General features: G+C 43.3%; 1 long non-coding RNA gene across 1 annotated transcript; it reads left to right on the top strand.

The window, feature by feature from the left end:
• The first annotated feature begins 2,516 nt into the window (after window positions 1–2,516).
• LOC143442151 (uncharacterized) lies at window positions 2,517–8,636 on the top strand. Its single transcript, XR_013110163.1, has 2 exons — window positions 2,517–2,795; window positions 7,908–8,636. It is a non-coding gene; the product is annotated as an uncharacterized LOC143442151 (long non-coding RNA).

The raw sequence follows: 8,636 nt of genomic DNA, 5'->3' as shown, positions 1-8,636 counted from the left end.
TTTCTGTTGTTTTTGGAGCAAGGTCTCAGTCAGTAGCCCAGGCTGGCCTGAGATATGTTACATAGCCTTGGACTCACAGCGATCCTTCTTCCTTAGCCCTTCGAGGATCAGGATTATATTTGTGAGCCACCGTACTGAGCATCACTTTTTATGCCCTTATGTTTCTTTTATCTCTATTTTCTTATTTTAAAAAGTATACTTAATGCACTGTGTGTTTTTTTTAATTCTGCCCAAACAAGGCAGCATAAAAAGCAAGCACCTGATGGGCGTTGTGACATTTCAGTGAACTGAAGAGGTTCTAATTACTGTCTGCAGACACCCACGTCAGCGTCATTACCTTCATCAGACACAGTGGAATCTGGCTTTAGTCTCTATAGGAGAGCAAATTAAAATGTTCACAGACTATAGGAGGCAAAGCCAAAGAAAACGATCAAAAAAGTAATTTGTACTGTAGTGGGGCTCAATGCCCACAGTAGGCAGGGAAGGGTTTGGGCAGTTCCTTTTGCTTGCTCTGGTGTGTGTGTGTGTGTTTATGTGTGTGTCCTGGGTGTGGCTTGCTCCAGTGGGTACACCCTGGGCATGGCTGGTCTTTTTTGGTGATGAGTTGAAACCCACCTCTGCTTTCTGGAAGAATCAGTAGTTGTTAGGTGGGTGTGGTGGCCGGCATGCTACTGTGATCTCTGCTAGGCCAGGGCAGGAGGATCGCAGTTTGAAACATCTGGGCTACATGGTGAGACTGCTTTAAAGGAAAAAACTCAGCTGTAATGAAGGAGATTGGAAAATAGATAGTCTAGAAAAAAGTCCCTTAGGAATGCAGAATGGACAACGGTTTATAAATGGTTGTGTTTGGAATATTAAATGAAACTGAAATAGAATGATGTGAGGGGAAGTGAAAAATGATCAAAATATAGTATATGAAAAGAATTATTTAAATTGTAAAAGAAAAACTATAGTAACTGTAATAACATAATCAAGTAAACTATTCTTTTAAGAAAATAAAAGTCTACTCAGGGGTTAGCAGGCTTCAGTCTTTCTCCCCATGTATGAGCTTAGCCTTCTCTGGTTAATGAAATTTCAGAGAAAAGACAGAAGGTGATCTTGTTTCTCTCTTGGCAGAGCTGGTTGAGAAAGGAGACATTCCCTGGTGCTGGGAGGGGACAACAAAGGAGGACTTAAGGGTGAGTCCACATCACTTTGAGAGCATGTGCGGACCTAGGCAGAGTAAGTTGCTAGAAGTCTGACTGACTGAGGAGAGATTGCATGAACATGAAATGACAGTTGTCCAGGGTCAATGGTTGGCAGACCCCGCCCAAACAAAGCGTAGAGAATGGACAGAGCCATCCCGATGGAACTCACAGTTCAAACAAAGAACCATGGAATAGTTTTCCAAGCTGGCTGGACCTCTCAGAGGCACAATGCACGCTCAGCAGCCTCTAGACTCTAAGTCTGACCACCACCCAAAACCAAAAATCAAAACTTCCATAGCTTTTCTATGGCCTGAAGTCCTCCATCGACTCTCACAGCGGCTTCCCACAGTTTTTAACAGTAACTATTCTGTCTATCTGAGGTTAATAACAGGGGCCACATCCCTGGTAGGTTCATCGTCTAGGCTAATTCACAGAGACTCTTAACTAGTTAGCCCCGACTAGTGTCATCTGTCTGTAAGAAGATATGTCTCCAGCATGTTCAAATCCTCAGGTTGTCCAGGTCAGTCTGCACTTTTGGTTTCAACGGCTTATAGTTTTCCATGACTGGTAGACTACATATCCCAGGGCTACATAAGATTTACAGTAGTAAGGATGGGATAGCATCCACTCTTAAAAACTGACAAACTCAGTTTCCCTCTGACTCTGTTCTGGACCCCAGTGACATACTTGAGGACCCCACTTTCACTACACAGTCTGCTCCCTTGTCACCGCCTCTTCTTCCTCCATCCCTTAACTCAGGGTTAGGTTATCCAGTTGCTGGACAAGATTAAACTGAGACTTAATTTTCCCCTGTACTGGGAATTGAATCCAGGGCCTTGGGGATGCCAGGCAAGTACTCTACCACGAGTGCTTTGCCTAAAACCATAACTTTTGAGTTTTTCTGTTTTCATTCCTTACGTCCTGGGGAGGGAGAAGACAGAGAAGAGAAACACACATGCACAGGCTGACCTAGACTGCCAACAGACAAATTGACTTAGTGATTGACCACGTTTGGGAAGAGTTAATATTGCCAGGGGTGCTTCAGAAGGCTGGGGATAGGAGGAAAAGACCAGACACCACAGCTGTTAAAAAACAGTTTTGGTAAATATATGCACGATTTAAAAAAGCATATTTGCAAAAATCTAGGTGTCTCGGGTCCAGCCCTTCCTATTAATCAAAGGAGTTGCTGAGGCTCGCGGCTCCGTCTCTCTGCCCACGGAGCCTCAATGAATTCCGCTCTGAGCCTCTGGACTTCCTCGGCTGGCTGGCTGGCTGGCGACTCCTTCCTCCTGGGACAGCCTTTGCCAGCGCTGAGCAGCCTGGCCCCCAGCTGCGCCAGCCCTCTCCGGTAAGAGGAAATGCTTTCAGCTTAGTCCATTAACACAAACATTCAAAAGCAAACACTCTAAAGCCACAGGTCGTGTTCGCATAAATAAAATGTGATCGAGAAAAGCTTCACCCTAAGAAACCAAAAGGGGTGTCTTAAGAAAACTACCCTTGCTTTCTGAGGAGGCAGGCAACAAAGCCGCAACGATTCCATTGGTTTGTGTTCTCCGTGGAGCTGGGTGGCTGAAGCCACAGGCCTTTGAAGAGGAAATGCCATCCAAGGTACAGGCAGCCAGCCAGCCTGAAAGTAACAGGACGGGGAAGGGGAGGGAAGGGGGGCGTCGTTGGGAAGTGGAATGTGGAAGGGACAAGACAGATAAATGAGATTCTTCCCATCTAGGCACTTCGCCCCATGACCAAAGGACAGGGTAACTCACTGTGCCCCTGAGGCAGAGCTGGGGCCTGGCAAATCCTAGGTGGCGGGCACAACCCAGTGACTAAGGCCTCGAGGAGGGGTGTGCGACCTTGCTGAGGGGTGGAGAGGGGTGGTGGTGTCTGGCCTGAGCGATGCCTTTGCTTTGAAAGCTTCAGAGGAAATTAACTTTACAAGGTGCCTCCCTGTCTCCCAGAGTTATTAAAAGAAAGGAAGGAACGGAGAAATGGAAAACTGGTAATACTTCAGGAAGGGCTCTGTGATCTGAGCGAGGAAGTGAGAGGCAGATGAAATGACGAATGGGGACAGACAGACAGACAGTCCTTTGATTACCTAGCGATGAATGACTAATTAGTCGAAAGTCCCCAAGTGAATAAACGGTCAGAACTCCGTTCTCAATATGGCAGTACCAGTGCTGAAAAAAGTTGTGATCGGGAGAGCCGTGCCAACCATGGGGTCACCACAAGTGTTAACCCTGGTAGTCATCTTTATGGTCTGGGCTACGGATAAATATCTAGGTTCTGGCTGCTTTTCCAATGATGGTGAAAAAAAAAGCGATACACCTCAAAATCTTAAGAACAAAGCAACTGTGGGGCTGTTAAATAGAAGCCATTGTACAGGGTGGGAAGCCTGTTTTGCTGTCTTTAATTGGATTTAACTTTTTAAAAGTTTTTTTTTTTTTTATTTAATATATATCTGCATGTGTACCTGCATACCAGAAGGGGGTTTTATTATGAGATGGTTGTGAGCCACCATGTGGTTGCTGGAAATTGAACTCAGGACCTCTGGAAGGGCAGCCAGTATTCTTAACTGCTGAGCCATCTCTCCAGCCCTGGATTTAATTTTTAAAGCCATCTTGCCTAACAATAATTCTCGGATCAGGTGAGACCTTATCCAAGACTGGCAAGCCCAGTCTGTTTGGAAGCACAGTGGGGAGACTTGAGCCTGCCCAGGCACACGCAGCCAGCAACTTCATGTTAAAAAATAATCCTGTGGGGGTGGGGGTGGGGGGGGCAGCGATGGGGATTTAAGGTGAATGAAATACTACTACTAATAATAAAGCATCCTGTTGGGATGGCAAGTCAGTGATCAGAAAGAGTACACTGGAAAAGACAGTTCTTTTTCTACTTCCTGTCTGAACAATGTCTTCCTTCCTGTCCAGTAGCTCTGCAGAACAACACATGGCAGGCAAGCAACATGCTGCTTCCTCCCTAGGTGACACTGAAAAGTGGCCTTTTAATACAAGAGGCATCTGTGTGCTTTCCAGATGTCTGTTTAGCTAATAGTGGTGAAAGAGGAATCTGCAGCTGGTTTCAACTCCCTCCTTCATTACTGCTGTTCTCAGACCCTCATACAGCCCAGCCCTGTTCCCTTTAACCTGGAAGCCCAAGGAGTGTGGGATTTAATCAAATTAAAGCATCCTCAGTAAAGGGCTTCAGGGTAGTAACTGTACAAACCCAAATACACAATGTCATGATGGACAGATCTACCCCCAGTTTTATTTCAGTGGGCTAAATTTATTTTTAGTTTTATAATTACTATGTATCAATAAACTGTGGGCCACATTATCATCCATGGTATATAAGTGCTGATGTGCTGAAATCTTTATTATGCAGAACTCGTGAGAATAGAATCATATTATTTGATTGGTTAGTGGAGGCTTATGGAAGCTTTTGAGAAAACATCAACTAGTGATTTTAATGCTAAAGATTGCACTCAGTCTCACTTAACTTCCAAATCAGTTCCTTTGGTACAAAGAGAGCTGGCATTTGCAAGACTGATGAGAATTTCGTGTTTAGACAGGCATGCATTCTGTGCACTCACCACTAGGGGTATTGGCTGGACAAAGTTAGGTCAATGAATTCCTCATGCTGAATTCTTTATACTTTCAGTCTATAACAATCTCTTGGAGATACACACACACACACACACACACACACACACACACACACATATTTCCAGGTTTTTAATGTCCTTTGCTCATTACACTTGAATAAAACCTATTTTTATTAGGTTTCCAGGGACACTCTCAAGGTCTAGCTATGGGTTAATGAATTGGCTGCTAGAATCAAGATGAATAAACTAGGAATTACAAATGGAAAGTTCAGTTACTTGACTATGGCATAAATGGTACAGTCAACAAACAAACAAACAACAGGGCTAAGGTTTATGACTGACTGGGTAGCAGGGAACTGACCTAGCACATAAGACACAGTTTGATCCCAGCCCTGGCACAGGGAACAGGAGACAGGAGGGAGGATTGCAATGTAAAATGATTAAAGCTGCTATTCAGTGTTCAACCATGGGGTATGATGAGTTGAGGCTGCCTTCACAGAAACCTAAGGTCCAGGACAAAAGCTGCAGTAGTTATGGTCTATTCTGTACTGCAGGTATATTAAGTGTTGTTCTAGACTCAAAGCAAATGTAGAGACAATGAGTATTGAATCAAAAGAAAGATAAGAAAATGATGATCAAAAGCCATCAGCTGTGATGAAATTAGGTATATTGGGAGGTGTAGAGTCATGACTTTGAATGCTGAAGGTGGCTTCAGTGAGCAGAAGCAGAGCTAAATGGAAAGATATTTCAAAGGGTGCGGATTCTGGCTCAGCAAGAATGGCCTTTCTATTAGAATTGCCAAGTGGTATGTGCGCCTCCAGTAGTGGTAAGCAGAGCATCCATGGACAAAGTCAAGCAGAAGCAAGATGGCCACCTGTGAGGTACTGGGGAGAATTCGGATGCTGAAGACAGAAGAGGGTGGAAGTTAAGAGCAGGATCTCCAAGGTCCCTTACCGTTTTAGGATTTCAAATTAATACCTCTCAACCTTCATTTTCAACTGGGCAATCCCTTTAAAACTAACCTTTTTTTTTTTTTTTTTAACCTTTTTTGTTTTTCTAACCTTTATTTTTTCTTCCAATAAAAGCATTGCACCAAACCCCATAAAACTGTAGGTTAGATGTGAAAAGTCCAATGTTTCTGGTAATCACTGATATTTACTAAAGTAAAAAATGTCCATGAAGAACCTCAAAATCACCTTGTTCATCCACTCTGAGGTATATGGGAAGGCTAGCTGATCTCAACAACCCTTTTGGTTCTAAGATTTGGTCATTTGCAGTGTAAATCATGTGTCCTAGAGGGAACACTTTGGAAACGATGACGAGTCCTCTCTCTAAGGAGGTGCTTGTTTGACTCTCCCCACACCTTCTGTATTACTCAGAACTTCACTGCTGCTGCTGGAAGGACAGAAACACATCCCAGAATGGCAAGAGTAAAAGCAAAATGTCACTGAGTTCACCTCTCAGTTCTCTTTGTGGTACCACAAATGGTTCTAAGGGCCCTGTTATTTACATTCTCACAAAAATAAGCCCAACAGGGAAAAAGTATTTAAATTATAATAGTCCGTCGTACTTTGGTACTTTGGTGTGGGTATCCCCATTCCTAAACCAGTTCCTGCTACCCAGACAGCAGTTAGAATGGGGATGTCAATCTCGACCAAATGGTGAAACTGAGGGAAAATCACTTTGAAATCAAAGTAGAGAGTATAAATTTAGATAGAATAAGCACTGTTGTATTCATCAACTCACTGGCTAATATGACCCTACAAGTTCCACAATACAACACTCACAGAGCAGCTCTAAAGGGTGGTGGCAGCCATTGTGCTACTACAGTTAGATTTAAAGGCAATCTTCCATGTCAGCCAGGTTTCATATCAACTGACTTTTGGTTCAGTGATTTGTGGGTAAACAACTGTAGTTTACATATCACAGAGAAGGAAACTAGAACCATAATAAAAACATTCTAATTCCCAAGAGACTAAGAGGCAATTCATGGTCATTGTTCCTTCATGATCTTTGAAAACAAAAGGCAGAGAACTGCTACTCTGGAGTGAAGTCTGGGGTTATTTTGGTTTCACTTCCCCAAAGGGAATTGCACTTGATAATTTCTATGACATCTCTTCCGAGGACCTACAACAAGCTGCCCATTGCTTGTTGGTGTCAATGGGGCGATGGCTGTTGTGGCTGACTAAGAGAGGATGCTTCTTTCCTGGACCTCCGACTGAGACATTGACTCTGATGTCTCTCTAGCTTGTTGACAAACCTGTACAGTTTTGGGACTTGTCACATTCCACAGCTGGAAGTCACTCCTCCAGCTTCCTCTTCTTTTCCTCATATGCTTACTAATTCTGTTTTCCAGTTTCATGGATTCATAGAACTGAAGTGATTAATTGACTCTTGGTTTTTTATTTAGAAATCCAGGTTTAGGTGGCAGTAGATGCCTGGCTTCTGCTTCTATGCTGGTATCCATTGAAGCAATACAAAAGCAGTGATCTTGTCCCAGGGAAGGAAGGGCATATCCATTTGCAGGACACCTAAGGAACATGGGTAGCCCTGCCAGCCTAGAAAGTGAAGTCTGTGGAAAGGAGTCTTAAGGCTCCACAAGACTTCCCTGGGCTTCCTTTTCTCTTCTTTCCAAATGACTCAGTCTCAGGAAGCAATCTGCCTTCACAGGGATCCAGCTGACTAGGACTGGAGGTCACAGGCAAGAAAGGCATCCGTTCAAAGTAAACTGGTCTCTTATAAGATTTACAAATACCTTCAACTTGTCAGCAATGATATATAACCTGAACTTATCTTTTAAATTTTGAGAACTTCATATATGTATACAATGATCATATACACTTCCATTTTCTCTTCCAATTTTTTCCCATCATGCCCTTGTCCCATTTTCATGTTTTTGTTTTGATAAATCATTAAGCCTAGTTAATGTTGTCTGTAAAGAATAATTCTCCCTTCCCCATCAACTACCCTCTCCCAGTGGCTCCCAGTAGTAATCCTGAAGATCATCTGTGTCATTTATATAGGGTTTGGCTCAGCATGAATTTTTTTTTTTTTTTTGTCAAACTCCTTTTAAAAGATTTACTTGTATATATGAGTTTTGTCTACAATTATGTATGTGCACACAGGTCTGGTGTCTACAGAGCTCAAAAGAGAACATTGGACATCCTGAACTGGAGTTACAGATGACTGTAAACAACAATAAAGTACTGAGGAACAGAACCTGGGTCTTCTGTAAGAGCAACAAGTACTCTTAACTACTGAGCAAGCAATCTACTTCCTGTTCAAATCTCCTAATGCCCACAGCCTAGCAGGCATATGGATTGAGGGTCTCAATCTACATTAGGTACAGAATACCCAACTATTTTACTGTATTATAAACTGTGATTTGCCAATGAGCAAATGTGGTAAAGACTGTTACTTGTGTCTCAATACCTTATTGAACACGTCTTAGTAAAAATATTCATTAACTTTCAGTAAAAACCAAGAAAAGACAGCTGGGCAGTAGTAGGGTACACTAACCTCAACACTCAGGAGGCAGAAGCAGGTGGATACATCTCTTCAGTTCGAGGTTCGAGGCCATCTATGATGGTTTGTATATGCTCAGCTCAGGGAGTGGCACTATTAGGAGGTGTGGCCCTGTTGGAGCAGGTGTGTCACTGTGGGTGTGGGCTATAAGACCCTCATCCAAGCTACCTGGAAGTCAGTGTTCTGCTAGCAGCCTTCAGATGAAGATGTAGAACTCTCAGCTCCTCCTACACCATGCCTGCCTGGATGCTGCCACTTTCCTGTCTTGATGATAATGGACTGAACCTCTCAACCTGAAAGCCAGCCCCAATTAAATGTTCTTTTGAGTT

This window comes from Arvicanthis niloticus, chromosome 4 (assembly GCF_011762505.2).
Source record: "Arvicanthis niloticus isolate mArvNil1 chromosome 4, mArvNil1.pat.X, whole genome shotgun sequence".
In the NCBI taxonomy this organism is placed as follows: Eukaryota; Metazoa; Chordata; class Mammalia; order Rodentia; family Muridae; genus Arvicanthis; species Arvicanthis niloticus.
Note: the sequence above shows the minus strand (reverse complement) of the source record. Positions and strands in the feature narration are given on the sequence as shown.